Source organism: Hemicordylus capensis, chromosome 11 (assembly GCF_027244095.1).
Source record: "Hemicordylus capensis ecotype Gifberg chromosome 11, rHemCap1.1.pri, whole genome shotgun sequence".
In the NCBI taxonomy this organism is placed as follows: Eukaryota; Metazoa; Chordata; class Lepidosauria; order Squamata; family Cordylidae; genus Hemicordylus; species Hemicordylus capensis.
The window spans coordinates 8028130-8047204 of record NC_069667.1 but is presented as its reverse complement, the minus strand read 5'-3'; the positions used below and the strand labels follow the sequence as shown (position 1 = coordinate 8047204).

General features: G+C 44.5%; 1 protein-coding gene across 20 annotated transcripts in view; it reads right to left on the bottom strand.

Moving 5' to 3' along the window:
• Window positions 1-19075, bottom strand: part of TENM1 (teneurin transmembrane protein 1) — a 1198498-nt gene that overhangs the window by 952283 nt on the left and 227140 nt on the right. For all 20 annotated transcript variants that reach the window (XM_053273541.1, XM_053273531.1, XM_053273550.1 and 17 more), the window contains one exon: window positions 3366-3473. The gene's annotated coding sequence lies outside the window, so the exon portion shown is untranslated. The remainder of the gene's footprint in view (window positions 1-3365; window positions 3474-19075) is intronic.

Below are 19075 nucleotides of genomic sequence, written 5' to 3'. Positions count from 1 at the left end.
TGTCCTCTCACAGCTTAAGTAGTAGTAATGGAGGAAAAATGGTCTTGCTGAACATGTTCCCTCCAAGTCCAGCTCCTTTGCATCTGTACTGTCTTCATAATTCCCCCCTCACTTGTTTATTTCATATTCTATGCTTTCTAGCAAGATAGATCCCATTAATCCAAACAATTCTCGTTGTTTGCTAGAGAAGAGTAATTTGACTTGGGTACAGAACCTTATTAGTTCACTTGCCGTCTGTATGCTATCAGTCTGTGCAAAATGAGTGACAAGTTATTATTTCTCACCATTAATTAAAGCAAACGTCCCTGGTTAATGCTCCGTGCCATGTGGAAGATAGAAAATTAGCACATTTTCATTTAATAAGCACACAGATGCCATTACAGTTCCACGCCCGCAAACAGCATTTTCAGATTTTAAAGGAACGAAGTGAAATATTTCAGTCCAAATGGTCGTGGAGAGTTTTTAGTGCTGGTAATACAAGCATACAAAATTAAAATGCACTACTTGTGTCAAACGCAGCAGAATCATTGTTTGTTTGTTTTTAAGGTGCTAATAAAAAAGATTAATGGCATTCTAGATAATGAACCAATCTGCTGCTAGACAAGCTGTTGAATATAGAGAGGGGCCGTTACCAGCTCAGCACCCCACCTCAAACCTGCACACATCCACCAGAACCCCTTCATTGCTGTGACATTTATTTCAGTTAGTTTGTTTACTTTTGCACTGGCCACTGAAAGTCAAATGATCACACTCCCTTTTTCTGCAGATCTTTCCATTGGAGCAGAATTTTGGAGGGCAACAGCTGAATCCATAAGTGACATCTGACTGAACAGGAGAAAACTCCTTCCAATTTCTGCACGTCGGAAAAATACTCTTAAAAGAGAGCAGCCCATGGAGACAGAAGAATCAGGCTACAGACACCTTTTAGGGATAATGCATCTCGTATCGCATCTCAACAATATCAAACTGATTTTACAATACATTCTTGTAACAATCCCAATTCCCAAAAGCTACCCAAGTTTGTATAAGAAGAAACATACAAGCAAGTAAAATTCACTATGGAAAAAGAATGCACGCCCTATTTCCCTGGAGGAAGATCATTCCACTTAAAATACATTAGGAATTGGAATAATCAAAGCAAATTCGTGCACACCTGTAAGAATCTGTTACTGCTTTTTATAAGAGGTTGTCCTCTTATTGAAGTAAGTGTGGATACACATCCTCAAACACTGTAATTACTTCTCAAATGTTTGGTGTGCACATATGGGGGAATAAAAGAAGAAAGCAGAAGAAATCACACTGCTCCCTAGCTAATACAGGTTAACCCATCTTTCAGGGCATCTCAGCCTTCTTCATGGATTTGGCAGATGCCCTAAGAATGCATCCTGAAGTGTTCATTGCCTGGCTAGGAGGTGTCATGTGAAGAGATGGGCACATGGTGAAGATCTTGATGGGCATCCAAGTGCTAGCAGTGACACTTTTTAAAGCCATCACTGTCACAGGAATCAGGGCAGATGGATGTGTTACCCTTACAGAGGCAGCTTCTACACACAATCCGATGCTGGCTGTCATACTGAAGTGGCCGCATGTGCTCCTGAAAGTGATATCAGGTGGAAAACACCAATGGTTTGTTTTGGACCACCAACATCAGGGAGAGGGCAACATGGCATTTAAATTCAAAGCAAACTATGGAAAACCAACAGTGGGCTACAGAACCTGTTGGCTGATCATTTTGGCTAGCCAGAAACAATCTCAATCTACCCAAAACTGCTGTGAGCATCTTATGGTCTTTGTTCTGGTCTGGCTTGACTCAGGTTTTAGCCAAAGTGGCCAGCACTATGTATTTCCCCACCCCGCTGTCCAGTTGCAGTACATGTCTTATTTCACAATGAAAGCAATCACATGCATAAAGCAGAAACCAGGAAAGCCAGCGGGGAAATCTACAGATGGAATAGTTTCTCCAAACCCTTCAACTTCAGGACATCACAGCACCACAAAACACAGAAGCATCAAAACTGGACTGGATAAGGCAACTCCTAGGACTGCAAGTGTCCAATCTTGTTTCTTGTCTCACAATCACTGGCTCGTGTGCAGCCACTAAAACCAATCCAAACTAGAAACATCAGGGAAAAATTGTGCTTGTTAGATTGCAAACATCAGCCCAGATTTCTATGGAGGATTCACAGCCAGCCTTAGAATGTTCTACTCAGCAACATATCACACTCCAACATTTCATTTTTGCAGTGGCACACACAGCCCAGATCATTACATTCCCTTCTTCTTTAGTTATTTATTAAAAGAATATAAGGCAAATCACACCATTATTAACTAGGTGAGACAAGGATACTACCAGGTTTCAGGAGATGTGTGCAGTCCCGAATTTTGATCATCTGCTAAACAAGTTTGGAGGTTAAATGACAGCTGGGTAGCAGTGCTCCATCCTGCCCAGCAGCTGTACCTAGCTCTTTACAAAGGAGCATAGGTAGCTGCCTTCTACTGAGTCAGACCATTGATCTATCTGGCTCAGTGTTGTCTACACTGAATGGCAGCAGCTTCTCCGAGGCTGCAGACAGGAGTCTCTCTCAGCCCTACCTTGGAGATACCAGGGAGGAAACTGTGGACTTTCTGCATGCAACCTTCTGTGTGCTCTTCCCAGAGTGGCCCCATCCCCTAAGGGCAATGTCTTCCAGTGCTCACACATGTAGTCTCCCATTCAAATGCAAACCAGGGTGGACCCTGCTTAGCAAAAGGGACACTTCATGCTTGTTACCACAAGACCAGCCCTCCACCCATGAGGTAGGAGGAAAATCCACCACATCCAGCTTCTGTTTAACAGAGAATCACTGTTGGTACCTCCAACGTTGTGTTTTCCTCACAGACAATCAAAATTCAGGAGCACACACAGCTCTCAAAACTGGGTAGCATGCTCGTCCTACCCAGTTAATGATCGTGTTTCTCTCTCTCAGACAATCAAAAATTGGGATTGTGCACAGCTCCTAAAACTGAGTAGGATTCTTGTTCTACCCAGTAAATGGTCATGTGCACTGCCTTTATCCCATCTGTCTCTCCATCCTGGTATTCAAGACTGAGTACAACACAAATCAAAACTGCAATATAAAATTCAACTAAAATAAAGACCTCAAAAATGGATGCCTCAGAAACTGACAACAATGCTTATCTACCATCATGTCACGGATGGCCCAAACGCTCCTCCAAAGAGCCAGGATTTGGCCATAAACCTCTTGCACAATAAAGACATCAGTCAATGGTTTAAAAGATATAACTGCAGCATTGGATTTTCAGCTGCACAATACACTCTGACAAAAAGAATGCTTGATTTTAATTGCAGAAGAAGCAGAACATACCACAGTGTTGCTTGCTGTAACATCCGGAGCAGTTATTTTTAACTTGCATTATGGATGGGATCCAGCAGACTGTCTGAACTCATGATACCTGCAGCAATGTTCTACGCTCTGGTGAGAAAGAAAGAGACAGGGAGAAAAGCGGAGTTGGTTCTCAACAAAATAAACCAAGCCAAGATGTGTGTTTATATGCTGCAAATGTTCCGGCTCATTCCTTGAATAGCTGCTCATCTTTCCATGCATCATAGAGCCCCTGGTGGCACAGTGGTAAAACTGCACAGAGCCCCTGGTGGCACAGTGGTAAAACTGCTGCCCTGTAACCAGAAGGTTACAAGTTCAATCCTGACCAGGGGCTCAAGGTTGACTCAGCCTTCCATCCTTCCGAGGTCGGTAAAATGAGTATCCAGAATGTTGGGGGCAATATGCTAAATCATTGTAAACTGCTTAGAGAGCTCCGGCTATAGAGCGGTATATAAATGTAAGTGCTATTGCTGTTGCTATTGCTATCTGTGCAACAGTTCAGAGTTTGCATGATTTCATTGCCAGCACTTAAGACTACAGTTTTGGGAAACTGAAAATTTTCTCACTGAAGACATTCTCAGCCACTTCCTATCAAATGAAAGAGAAATGACATATCGACCTTGAACTGAAAGGAAGCATTACAAGCCATCAGGGTTCATACTGGAGCTCAGGAAATTACAAACTCTGATTTCACAAGTGCTAGCCTGTGTTCTGGTTGGGGTGGAACTCTGGCTCAACTTATACCTAGTCAAATCTAACTTAAGAAAGGGTGGCATTACACAGGAACAGAGCAAGCTGCCTTATACAGAGTCGGAACATTGGTTCATCTAGCTGATGTTGGAAAATTATTTGCAATTTGCTTTAATAGTCAAAAAGCACGATTGGTTTGCACAGCACTAGCTATACATGCCTTATCAATGACGCTTGCAGCTGTTATCCCCCCATGCCTTGAGGATATTTTATGATGACACTGCCTGAAAGTATGTCTCAATGGGGAGGGGGACCAGGCCAAGGCCACAAGCCAGATGGCTTGAGAAGAGGAAAGTGGGAAATATAGCACTTGGAAGCAAATTGGAACCTTTGGGGTTAAAAGTAATGCTTTGGCTTGTATACAATGCGCAGATGTGAAAGTTGTTGACTGGAGAGTATAAAAAAGATAGATGGGTTGCCAGACAGGCACGGCTGCACCCAACAACTTTTGAATGTAGGTGTTTTGTTTTGTTTTTTTAAACCCCACAACTTTGATACTGGTGTCTGGTGAAAATACCTAACCAAGAGACAAGTGACAGGGAGAATCTCTCTCTTCTAACACTCAGCACTGTCCACACTGGCTGACAGCGGCTCTCCAAGGTTTCAGGTGGGAGTCTTTCCCAGTCTGGCCTGGAGATGCTGCCAGGGATTGAACCTGGGACCTTCTGCATGCAAGCAGATGCTCTACCACTAAGCTATGGCCCCATCCCCATTGCTGAAGGCATGATACATATACTGGCTCTAAGAAGATGACTTCCAGCAAATCCCAGCAGCCTTAGCGTCAAGACTGTTTTGGTTGGCTTAGCTTAGCGGCAGGGATGGAGCCAACATTTCTAGAGGGTAAGAACTAAAAGCTACAAGGTAGAGTTAACCAAAACCAGGCATGCAGACTGTCCCTTTCCTGCCTCATTAGCTGCATTTAAAAGACCTGTAAAAAATGTAATACAGATGTTAACTTCACTTGCAAGGATGTCCTTAGTCAAAGAGCTAAAGGACTGTGTGTATCCAGAATAACTTGTCCCACCTCACAGGCTGTGTTCACAGTGTCCTGTCCCCACTTTGGAGGAGAGAGGAAAGTGTTAAGAAGAGACAGGGTCTTTTTGGTTGTGGTACCTTGTCTGTGGAATTCCCTCCCTCTTCTCCTGGAGCCTTGTTTTGAGATCAACTGAAAGCCCTGCTTTTCATGGGATCAAATGCTTTCTGTTGCAATGGAATCAATCTGTCATCTCTCTCTCTCTCTCTCTCTCTCTCTCTCTCTCTCTCTCTCTTTGTATTTTGTATTGATATACTGTGGTCCCTCTACTTACGAAATTAATCCGTTCCAAATGCACATTTGTAAGTCGAAAAATTTGTAAGTCGAAAAGCAGTTTCCCATAGGAATGCATTGGGAACGGATTAATGCGTTCCGGAGCCTAGAAAAAAGACCCAGACCCCCAGTAAGGCTTGCAAACTGCACAGGAACATTTCTTTTCAAGAATAAACAGGCAGTAAACAGGCAGGCAAGTCAAGGAAACCGCATGTAAAATTCGTAAGTCGAGGAAACCCCATCTAAAAATTTGTAAGTCGAGGAAACCCCATCTAAAAATTTGTAAGTCGAAAAAACCGCATCTAAAACCGGATCTAAAACTGCCGTTTGTAACTCGAAAAATACTTATGTCGAGTAGTTTGTAAGTCGAGGGACCACTGTATTTACATTTTTACAATTTTTATAAATATGTTCTTATTTTCCTCAGGAATCATATAATGTTAGAGCTGGGACCTTGAAGATCTTTCCGCCCATTCCCCTGCTCATTGCAGGAAACCCAGACAGCTACTTCTAATGACTCCAGCCAGCTGAAAGTCAGGACAGAATAAATATTAGACCTATAGGACTCAATTTGATTAGTAGCATAAGAATCTCATCTGCTTTGTCTGGAGGAGGGTGAAAAATGCACATCTACCTCAAGTCCAGGCCATTTCTTATTCCTCATCTGGAGAACTAAAACACCCCTAAGGTTTTTGAACTCCGCTCCAATATGAGATGACTAATTTAAATAGGTAAATTAATTAAGCAATAATTAGTTAAGTGATTAAATAGTAAAAACTGAGGCACTGAATTTTAAATACAATATAATCAGTAGGAACCTCCCAGAGGGATTAAGGAATAAATCAGGGTAGACAGTTTTAAAAATAGAGCAACACACTTGTCCTGTCGACCAAAGCAGGGGCGGGGAGGGAGGGCAGTGAGGGGAGGCAGGGTTGAACCTACCTTCCCCCCAGACAGGCAAGGAGCTCCTTTTTGGCATGTGGTTGCATTCTCACACGATCTGCACTGCTTCTGGCAGCCCGGATCACTGGAGGATGGGGAAATGACAAGCTCAGAGCATTGGTGGATTCCCCCATGAGTCCGGCACTCTAGGCGCCCGACTCTGTGTGCACTCGGGCTGCCTGCAGCCTGAGCACGCACACAATCCCAAACCTGGGGTTGAGGGTGCCGTTGAGGCGCCCTAATGCCAGTTAAGGGCCAGGATTAAAAGTTGGGCTAGTGGGATAAGAAGTGTCGGGATTGGGAATGATGCTGGCACTCCACACAAGCAGCCTAACCAAGGCTGGGGTGCTGCAGCCTGGGTTGGACTGATCGTGAGAATAGCCTCACTATCAGAATCTGAAGCCAATTTTGCCAAATACATGCATAGAAGGCATCGAATAACTTCTGTATAACACCAAGCTCTTAATTTGAGCTTGACCTTCGGAAGAAACGTATTCTATATCATCAGGTAAAACAATTCTTTTAAAACAAAATTCATTTAAAACATACCTTTAAAAAAGCCAACCCTAAAATCTTGTGCTCATATGCAAATATTCAAAATCCACAAAATTGCTAATGACTCAAGCCCTCTTCCAAGGCTACCGTCAAGGCAGCAACTTCTCCTAGACCTCCACAGACAGATGTAGGGCAGGTAAAGACCCCTTAGGCAAACACTTTATGGCCCCCATATTTAAATTATGGCCCCCTCCAGCCATAATTAATATTAAACCAATGGGGGGGGAAATCAAAATTGCCATATAGAACAGTACAACAGTTGGGAGTAATATATAGTACATGGTCCACTAAAAGTGGAGGGAAAGAAACGTGTCTCCACTTGGTGCCTTAAAAGCTAGCAGTGGTGCCAGACAAGTGTTTCTGGTAGAACTATTCAACAACTATGCTACCACCACCAAAAAGGACTTCTCCCTATTCACCACCTCTGAGAGTAATAAAGTAAAGTTCTGCTGTTGAGTCAGTGTTGACTCCTGGAGACCACAGAGCCCTGTGGTTTTTCTTTGGTAGAATATAATAGGGGTTTGCCATTGCCATCTCCTGCGCTGTATGAGGTGATGCCTTTCAGCATCTTTCTGAGCCATTTTTGGAAGGGCGGTATAGAAATCGAATAGATAGATAGATAGATAGATAGATAGATAGATAGATAGATAGATAGATAGATAGATAGATAATATTTCAGCTGCTGCCCGATATAGGTCTGAGAAACATACCAGCAGGGATTTGAATTGGCAACCTCTGGCTTACTAGTTAAGTCATTTCCTGCTGTGCCATTAGGTGGCTTAGCTGTTACAAAATGGGGAAGAGGCTCACCATACCCTTTGAGACCCTCCCCCGAATGTAATATATTTCTAAGTCTTCCACCAACCTTCAACTGAGAGAGGAGGGCTGGTCTTGTGGTAGCCAGCATGAATTGTTCTCTTTGCTAAGCAGGGTCCACCCTGTTGCATTTGAATGAGAGACAACATTTGAGCACTTTAAGCTATTTCCCCTAAGGGATGGGACCACTCTGGGACGTTTTTCCATGCAGAAGGTCCGAAGTTCCCTCCCTGGCAGCATCTCCAAGATAAGGCTGAAAGAGATTCCTGCCTGCAACCCTGGAGAAGCTACTGCCAGTCTGTGTAGACAGTACTGAGCTAGATGGACCAAGGGTCTGACTCGGTAGAAGGCAGCTTCCTATATTCCTATGGTCTTGTGGGCAGTTGCAAAGCTAGCAAAACTTGGGCCGGCTTTTGTTTTATTTTCTAAAGTTCTACTGACAGGTTTGAAGCTGACCTTTCACAAAGGTTAGCTTTACTCAGTTACTTTGGAAAGGGGCCAAGCTTGTACAAGGCCCCCATGACTGACAGCGGCTTCACTAATGAAATGCACCCTTGGTAGTCCTTTTCGAGAAACTGTCCAGCCTAAAGGCAAACCACCGAGAGATAGACAAGCTATCCGAATGAGGCTGCAGTGCAGGGTGAGAGATTAACCTGGGTGTTTGTTGTTGTCTGCCTGAAGGAGGGTTGGTCAGCTCTGTCATTCATAAAGACAAATAAAGTTTGCTGTCGACAACAAAAATGTCACCGGTTGAGGCTTAGTGTTTGAGACCCAGCAGGTGCACTGGGTGACATTTAGATATACACAAAGACTGAAAACAAGGTTATACAAACAGCCAATAAAAAAAAGTAGTCCCTTATCCTTTTAGCATTGAACACAAGATAAGGCCTCCTTGAAGGAACTGAATCAAAGCTTTCTAATTGAAAAAGAAATCTAGAAACACATTTGCATTTACAGAACTAGGTGACATCTCATGTGGTTTCAAAGGGTTTTTCTTCTCCTTTTGCTATATAAAAAAAGACCAAGGCAGTTTTTATGCACCTAACCTGGATTTTAAACCTACCGTCCTAAACAAAGGTTACCATGTGGATTCAAGCGAGCCATTTGGAAACCCATCATGAAAGAGTAAGGCAGCTGGTCGTGGATAGCTCCCCTGAGTATATCACTGGCCTCATTCACACGTAATGCAAAACTGAGGGTCCAATGGATGGCAGTTCCGCCCCTCTCCTGCAGGCTTATCTGTCCATAAATGGACAGGAACTGAATTGCAGTCAGGGAGACTGCAGAGAGGAGGGGAAACTGGCTAGGGATGTGCATGGAACCGTTGACTGCTGGTTCAATGGCAGGGTGTGTGTGTGCCCTTAAGGAGCAGGGAGGGTGTTCTTGCCCCCTTGCCGCCGCACGTCCCCCACTGGTGCTGTGATTACAAATGGTCCCGCAAGGCAGCAGCATACCTCCTTGTCGCCCCGGTGCACATCGGACAGGGACAGCAAGGAGGTACACTGCTGCCTGGTGGGAAGGTTTTTAATCACAGTGCCAGCAGAGGAAATGCGGGGGGGGGGAGTAAAAGCACCCTCGCTGCTCCTTAAAGGTAACGCCACTCCCTGTCATTGAACTGGCCATACCGCTGGACATTTGAACTGGTTTGGTGGTCCATAAAAGGGCCATCCCTAGAACTGACTGTGTGGGCTTCCCACACAGGAGAGGAGACCTGGTCTTGTGGTAGCAAGCATGACTTGTCCCCTTAGCTAAGCAGGGTCTGCCCTGGCTGCATATGAATGGGAAACTTGATGTGTGAGCACTGTAAGATATTCCCCTCAGGGGATGGAGCTGCTCTGGGAAGAGCAGAAGGTTCCAAGTTCCCTCCCTGGCAGCATCTCCAAGATAGAGCTGAGAGAGATTCCTGCCTACCACCTTGGAGAAGCCGCTGCCAGTCAGATTATTACTGAGTAGATAGACCAATGGTTTGACTCAGTATATGGCAGCTTCCTGTGTTCCTATGTTCCTCCTGGCATGAAGGACAGCACCGACAGCCAATCACAGCCAGAGAACTTCCTCCCTCAACTCTGGTTACAGTGAATGTAGCCAACTTTCCAGCATTTGGACATACCACACCCAGCTGCAAACCACAGGCAGGAGCAGCGAAACTCACTACAGCCCGAGGTTTCAATTTGGAGTTTGGGAAGAGAAACCTTGGATGGATTTCCTAATGGGACTGGGGTTTCATTAATTCAGATGTACAGGAAAGTCAACCTCAGACTCCTCCTGGCTGATAATTACAAATCAGGCTGGGAGATTGCACTTAGGGAGAAATAATCATCCTATGGACTGTTCCCCAAGTACCTGCTATCCTTGGGCCTTGTCCAAGCCCAGAAGTTACTTGTGCAGAGACTAGAGAATGCAGAATGCCAAAAGGATCTCAGTAAGATCTCTGACCTCAATCGCGAGTATTAGGTAAATATCAGCCATTCTCCAGCGAAATACAGGTGAAACTTGGAAAATTAGAATATCATGCAAAAGTCCATTAATTTCAGTAATGCAAATTAAAAGGTGAAACTGATATATGAGACAGACGCATCACATGCAAAGTGAGATAAGTCAAGCCTTAATTTGTTATAATTGTGATGATCATGGCATACAGCTCATGAAAACCCCAAATCCACAATCTCAGAAAATTAGAATATTACATGGAACCAAGAAGACAAGGATTGAAGAATAGAACAATATCGGACCTCTGAAAAGTATAAGCATGCATATGTATTCAGTACTTGGTTTGGGCCCCTTTTGCAGCAATTACTGCCTCAATGCGACGTGGCATGGATTCTATCAGCCTGTGGCACTGATGAGGTATTATGGAAGACCAGGATGCTTCATTAGCGGCCTTCAGCAATTCTGCATTGTTTGGTCTCATGTCTCTCATCCTTCTCTTGGCAATGCCCCATAGATTCTCTATGGGGTCAGGTCAGGCGAGTTTGCTGGCCAATCAAGCACAGTACACTGTATACTTTTCAGAGGTCTGATATTGTTCTATTCTTCAATCCTTGTCTTATTGGTTCCATGTAATATTCTAATTTTCTGGGATTGTGGATTTGGGGTTCTCATGAGCTGTACGCCATGATCATCATAATTATAACAAACTAAGGCTTGACTTATCTCGCTTTGCATGTAATGCGTCTGTCTCATATATCAGTTTCACCTTTTAATTTGCATTACTGAAATTAATGGACTTTTGCACGATATTCTAATTTTCCGAGTTTCACCTGTACCATAGGGCTGGGAAGACCCAAGTTCAAATCCCCATTCAGCCATGAAGCTCACTGGATGACTCTCGGCCAGCCACTTATTTCTCAGCTTAACCTACCTCACAGAGTTGTTGTAATAGAACCATGCATACCACCCTGGGCTCCTTGGAGGAAGAGTGATACAAATGTAAATAAACAAACAAACAAATAAAATATGAGCACTATAATGTATTCCCCTTAGGGGCCATAGCTCAGTGGAAGAGCATCTAGGCTCTAGATCCACTCTTTGGCATCTCCAGGTAACGCTGGATGAATTCCTGTCTGAAATCTCTGGAGAGCCACTGCCAGTCAGTACAGACAATACTGAGCTAGATGAACCAGTGGTCTGACTCAGGAGAAAGCAGCTTCCTATGTTCCAATTTATAAGGTGTTTGGGGAAGAAGTACTTCCTCTTGTCTTACCTCTCACTTTCTAGTTATATCTTTAAACCTGTGGATGACTTCCTTTTTACGTTAATGACAGCTATGCTGTGTACAAAGTATTGCTCTGAATAACATTTCAAAGAGCTTTGTGAAGACAATTTTATTGAGAGTTTATAACAAAAAGGCACCCTTTCCTTCTGCTGAACTGCAAATAATATATTCTATCCTTGGTTTACGAGTTACTCACTCTGAATTGAAAGAACCATTGCAACAGAATCTCTGCCAGTATGTCTGGAGTATCAGTATAAATGCCCTGAGGCAAATTGTAAATATAGCAATCAATAGCTGAGTTTTATTTAGAGATTGGGTTCAAATATCAGCCACAGAAAAGCATGCTGATTCACTCCAGCAAACTCCCTCCCACACACAGATCACAGAGTACAAAACAGATCTCTTGCTTTATTTCAAACTTCTTGCTCTTTCACCACCAGCACACAAAAAGAAGCTGGCAGCTGGGGGGGGGGGAATGTGTTGACTGTTGGCTTTGATGTTTCTTTGACGTGACTGTAAGATATTCCCCTTAGGGTATGTGGCTGTAGCTCAGAGGAAGAGCCCCTGCCTGCTGGCATGCAGGAGGTTCCAGGTTCTCTCCCTGGCATCTCCAGATTGGGCTGAGAGGGATTCCTGCCCGCAACCTGGGAGAAGCCACTGCCAGTCTGTGTAGGCAATACTGGACTAGATGGACCAATGGTCTGACTTGGTATATGGCAGCTTCCTATGTTCCAGTTTATCAACATCCTTCTTAAAATACAAACCCCAGCACTTGACACAGTACTCCAAGTGAAGTTGTCCACTGCAGAATATAGTGGGACAATGAGTTCTTGCCCTCTGGACACTATGCCTCTATTAATGCAGTCTAAGAGGAGAGCTGGTTTTGTGGTAGAAAGCATGAAATGTCCCCTTTGCTAAGCAGGGTCCACCCTGGTTTGCATTTGAATGGGAGACATGTGTGAGCACTGTAAGATATTTTCCTTAGGAGATGGGGCTGCTCTGGAAAGAGTACCTGCATGCTTGCATGCAGAAGGTCCAAAGCTCCCTCCCTGCCAGCATCTCCAAGATAGGGCTAAGAGATACTCCTGTCTGCAACCTTGGAGAATCTGCTGCCAGGGCTGGACTGGGGGCACTGAGAGGGCAATGGAATGTATGTGGGGAGGGCGCCAGGTTTTGAGCAGAATGGGTACCTAAGGGTGGGAGTATTCATTGATGCCGAGTGCAGCGGGGTGCAGGGGCGCCTTGCGGATGGGGCGCACTGGGAATATGCCCTGTTGCCCTGTGGGCCAGTCCGAACCTGGCCACTGCCAGTCTGTGTAGACCATACTGAGCTCGATGGACTAGTGGTTTGACTCAGAATAATTCAGACCATTTCCTATGCCCTTCCTAAGATTGCATTCACTTTTTAAAAGCTCCCACATTGCATTGCTTGCTCATGTCCAACTTGTTATCCACTGAGATACCAAGGAGGTCCCTTTCACATATACTGCTGCCAAGCAGGTCTTGCATGAGGCAAGGTGAGGTGGTCACCTAAGTTGGCATATTACTGAGGTAACAGTTGGGTGGCAATATGCCCCCTGTTGCTGCCATCACAGCACCTCTTTGGGACCAACCTGACCCTTGCAAACTTGGTCCGGTGCTTCACACTCCTGGCTTGCAGGAAGCACCAGGAGAGACAAGGAGGTTGCTGGCAACCTCCTCACACCCTGCCCCCTACTTGCAAGGGTCAGCTTTGAAAAGAGGCTCCCCTCGGGAAATGGGGCAAGACAGTGTTTGGTGCCTCACTTCAGGCACACCTTGGGCTGCCCTTGGAGAATATTAGGAAAATGTCCTCATATTCTCCTAGAGAGTTATACAATTCCAGTAGGGAAGGATGTGCATGCACAGTGAGCAGAGTTTAGAATGGGCCATTTCGAGTGTTCCAGGTTCTGAACACAACACTGTTCAAATGAAGGGCCTCTTCTGAGCTTGGAATGGAACAACCCTGTTCCAAGTCAGAACATTTTGAGCATTTAGTTTGCCATATTGGACTCCAAAGTCATGCTCTTCTGGCCTCTGTGTATGCGCCAGCCATTTTTGTGGTCGGCACCACCACGCAAATGGCTGCCATGCATGTGCAGAGATCAGAAGAGTGCCATTTTGGAGTCCAAAATTGTGATCAGAATGTTTCAAGTGTTCCGAGCTTGTGCTGTGAGAACAACTGGCTTGACCGGTTGTTCCGATGGAATGTTCCAGACATTTGCATTCTGTTCTGAACTCAAAACAGAAATGTCATTCTGTTCACATCCCTAAATTCCAGTGTTAGTTAAATTAGAGTTGGTCAACAGCTGAATCTAAATAAAACAAAAAATCTAAACACTCAAGGATCAAACTATGTGTTTAACAGAACATGGGATTTGGCCTTCTGTCACAGTGCCATGAGGCAGTTTATGGCAGGAAAGAAAGGACAATAGCATGGAGGGATGTGCAAAAAATTTTGGGCACAGATAGATCTGTGCCCGAAATGAGCAATTTTGGGTGATTCAGGGCTGAACCGAATCACCCCCGATGTCCCCCGATATTTTTCGGGGCCGAGCCGAATCACCCGAATTTCGGGGCTGAAAAATTCGGGTGATTCGGCTCATGGCCGATTTTGGGGGATTTTTTGAAGTTTTAGTTACTTTGGGGCAGTTAGGGGGCATAGAATTGGATCTGGGGAAAAAGAGTGGGGTGGGGTGGTAGTGCCTAATGGGTGCAGGCTACCACCCCAATTTCAGGGGGATTGGGCAAAGGGGTGATTTTGGGGGAATTTCTGAAGTTTTCGTGTCTTTGGGGCAGTTTGGGGAAGATTGGGGCAGAAAGTGGGGCCAGGGGCAGAAGAGTGGGGTGGGGTGGTAGTGCCTTTGTGTCTTTGGGGCAGTTTGGGGGCAGAAAGTGTATCTGCCCCAAAAGGGTGGGGTGGAGTGGTAGTGCCTAATGGGTGGAGGCTAACACCCCAATTTCAGGGGGATTGGGCAGAGGGCTGATTTTTTGGGAATTTTTGAAGTTTTGGTGTTTTGGGGGCAGATTGGGGGCAGAAAGTGGATCTGCCCCAAAAGAGTGGGGTGGGCTGGTAGATAGTGCCTAATGGGTGGAGGCTACCACCCATCCCCAATTTCAGAGTGATTGGCCAGAGGGCTGGATTTTGTTGATTTTCTGAGGTTTTTCTTCATAAAGTGCTTTGTGGTAGATTGATTCATTCATCATATTCATAGTAAATGCAAGTGTGAAAAAGTGAAAGTGGGGTCATGAGAGTTCTTTAATAGAAAAAAATCTCATTTGCTATCATTGAATGAGAATTCACACCTCAGAAAATAAGGGAATAACATCCCTTCAGAAAAACTTCTGAGGTGTGAATTCTTATTCAATGATAGCAAATGAGATTTTTTTCAAGTAAAGAACTCTCATGACCCCACTTTCACTTTTGTCACACTCTCACTTACTATGAATGTTGAATGAATCAATCTACCACACTGCACTTTATGAAGAAAAACCGCAGAAAATCAACAAACTCCAGCCCTCTGGCCAATCACTCTGAAATTGGGGACGGGTGGTAGCCTCCACCCATTAGGCACTATCTACCAGCCCACCCCACTCTTTTGGGGCAGATCCACTTTCTGCCCCCAATCTGCCCCAAAGACACCAAAACTTCAAAAATTCCCAAAAAATCAGCCCTCTACCCAATCCCCCTGAAATTGGGGTGTTAGCCTCCACCCATTAGGCACTACCACTCCACCCCACCCTTTTGGGACAGATACACTTTCTGCCCCCAAACTGCCCCAAAGACACAAAAACTTCAAAAATTCCCAAAAAATCACCCCTTTGTCCAATCCCCCTTAAATTGGGGTGGTATCCTCCACCCATTAGGCACTACCACCCCACCCCACTCTTCTGCCCCTGGCCCCACTTTCTGCTTCAATCTTGCCCAAACTGCCCCAAAGACATGAAAACTTCAGAAATTTCCCAAAAATCACCCCTTTGCCCAATCCCCCTGAAGTTGGGGTGGTAGTCTGCACCCATTAGTCACTACCACCCCACCCAACTCTTTTTGCCCAGATCCCATGCTATGCCCCCTAACTGCCCCAAAGTCACTAAAACTTCAAATATTCACCAAAAATCAGCCGTTTGCCCAATCCCCCTGAAATTGGGGTGGTAGCTTCCACCCATTGGGCACTACCACCGCACCCCAAAATTTTGCCCCTTTTCCCTTTTTTCCCTCCCAAATCAATTCAGATTTGGGTTAAATCCAAATCTGAACCGAATCAAGGGTGATTCGGGTGGCCCATATTCGGGCATAAAACAGAACAGGGGTGATTCGGTTCTGGTTCTGAACCCAATCACCAAAAATCTGAATTGCACACCCCTAATAGCATGGAAAACGTTAGGCTTGTTCAGACAATTGTTTGTTTCTAGGTTTAATGTTGTAACCAACACTGAGGTGCTGATAACCAAACGTTGAAGTGATTGTGTGAACCCATGCTAAGGTGGTTTATGACCAGAGATTCCCAGCTTGGCATGGGTTCATAAAATCACTTCAGTGTTTGTAATCCAAATTAAACCCATATTCAAATGACTGTGTGAACAAGCCTATTGCCTTTTGCTCCCTGTTTAGTCTGCAAGACACCAAAACAGATAGTATTGCACTGTGCCAAGTCTTTTTAGTAATCTGTACTAAATGTGCAATTCAATTTGACTTAAATCAATTTGAGATTGAATTGGGGTGATACGAGTGATTCAAGCTTGAATCAAATCAGACCCTTCATTTAGAGGTCAAATCGAATCAGCCCTGATTTAAGCTTGAATCTATTCGAGTGATTCGAGTTACAGGCACCATTTTGTCTCCACATTTTCCCCTTGCTGATTGGTTTTCTGGCACTGGCATCGAATTGCAATCCTATTGGGGGTTGGGGAGAAGGTTAAAAAAACCCAATCACCCGCTTGCCCATTTCTTTTGTGGGTGCAGAAGTAGGAAGCACCCATCATGCTCTACCACCCAATTCACTTTGGTGTCCCTAGAACCTACCCATGGGGAACAATTGGGGTGATTCAATTTCTCCATTGGTCCCTATGGTCAAATCACTAAAATTTTCCAAACTGATTCATTGAAATCTCCAGCAGTGGCCAGGTGTGTAGACAAATTGATTCAAATATTAGAGATTCAATTTGAACTCAAATCACAAAAACCAATCCGTGCACATCTCTAATCTGTACCTCTGTAGAATAAAAGATTGTGCATAAAAGGCAGATAAACAGCATTACATAAATTACACCCCAGTTGAGCTGATTTTTTAAAGAGTGTTAAGGTATTTCAAAGAAACTCAATAAAGAAAAATGCAACAATGAGCAAATATTCCCCTGAGGTCTATATGTAGTTAAAAACTTTGAAGGACAGGATCAATAACTGCATACTAGGAAAAAATAAGATTTTCAAGAAACATTATAGTTAGATAAAATTGATGAAGCAGACAAACCACATATTGATAGCATATATGGATGCCTTACTGGGCATCTTAAATATGTAGCTGAAATTAGGTGTTTTTAATATAAGGGTTACATACAAATCCTCCCCTCCCCCTCTTCATTTATCAATAACAACAACAACAACAACAACCACCACCACCACCAAATACAAAGATCTACAAATTGAAATTGAAAGGCTGTGGCAGAAAAAGACCAAAATAATCCCAGTGGTAATTGGCGCCCTGGGTGCAGTTCCAAAAGACCTTGAAGAGCACCTCAACACCATAGGGGCCACAGAAATCACCACCAGTCAATTACAAAAAGCAACTTTACTGGGAACAGCCTATATTTTGTGACACTATCTATAATAACCAACAGTATTGATGATAAAATTCAGCCATCCCAGCTCCTTGGGAAGGACTCGATGTCTGGATAAAACAAACCAGTCAATAACACCTGTCCGACTGTGTAAACAAGAAATAATATTTAGATATATTAATTAATATTTCAAAAATAGAAATATTTATTAATTTTTCTATACCACTTTTCAGCAATTAAGCTCTCGAAGTGGTTTACATAAAACAAAAATAAGATGGTTCCTTGTCCCCAAAGGGTTCATAATTTTAAAAGAAACATAAAGTAGACACCAGCAACAACCCTTTGAAGGATGCTGTGTTGGGGCTGGAGAGGGACAGTTGCTCTCCCACTGACAAACATGAGAATCACCACTTTGAAAGGTGCCTCTATGCATTATCCAAAATAAACTGGCCTTGAATCCAAAGAAGAAATGATACATAACAACCTTCCATTGGTCCAATTTCTGAACTTTGCACAAAGCACCGTGGACGCAGAATTTGGTTCAAGCTTTCAATTCCCCATTACAAAGGACAATGGATACAATATTGCAAACAGAACCACATATAATCAAGACTCTTTTTGTTGCCATTTTACCAATGTACATATGCACTGAATGCAGTAGTTGAGGGAAAGGGACTCCATGGTAGGGATCATTAGGAATGGGATCCAAATGAACTGTCAGAATCATTGAGGCTATTCCCACAAGTAGCAAAAATCGGGCTAGGAGAGCCTAGCCCGATTTTTGCTGCTCGTGTAAACCACCAAAGCTGCTAGCCCATTTGAGTAGCCTGCCCCTTAGCCCAGGTTAGCAGAGCGAGCGCTCCGCCAACCGGGGTTAACAGATCGTGAGTTGCTGCTGCGCGGCTCCGCACCACAACTCATGAGGAGATCCCTGACGGGAGGTTGAAAAGCTCGGGGGTCTTCAGCATGCCCTGCATGCTTGTACAGGGCATGCTGGAACTACTGGGGGCCGTGTGGACCCCGAACTCCCCAGACCCCGGTGGCTCCGTGATGGAGCCAGCTGTCATGTGGGTGGCCACAGCTGCCGCCCAGGAAGGACTTGCTGCTCATCTGTGGGGAGAGCTTGCTTAGCCCCTCTCCTTGCAAACCCTCCCAGGGCTCTTCTCACCAATTGTGAGAAGAGCCTCATCATGTCCTTATTTCGGGCAAGGCCACACTTATGCAAAGCTCTGGTTTCCACATCTAAAGAAGGATATTGTACAGCTAGGACAGGTGCTCCGAAGAACAAGCTTTTTTGGAATCCTTTTCAACTCTACAATATCATTTTTTCAGGATCACTGTGCTGGACCTCCTTCCCTACAAAAAAGGCTGCTACTGTGAGGTAATTCACACAATCAAAAACTGTGTTCTATCCAGGTTTGGGGGCTGTGTGTGCTCCCAATTTTCAGTTGTGTGGAAGCAAGGTAGGAGGAAAACCTGGGTAGGTACCAGTGGGGATTCAAACTGGCAACCTTCTGCTCGTTAGCCAAGCATTTCCCTGCTACACCACTTAAGGTGGACCATGGTCTTGTGGTAGCAAGCATGAATTGTCCCCTTTGCTCTGGTTTGCATTTGAATGGGAGACTACATGTGAGAGCTGTACGATATTCCCCTTATTGGATGGAGCCGATCTGGGAAGAGCACCTGCATGTTTGCATGCAGAAGGTTCCAAGTTCCCTCCCTGGCAGCATCTCCATGTTAGGGCTGGGATAGACTCCTGCCTGCAACCTTGGAGAAGCTGCTGCCAGTCTGTGCAGACAATACTGAGCTAGA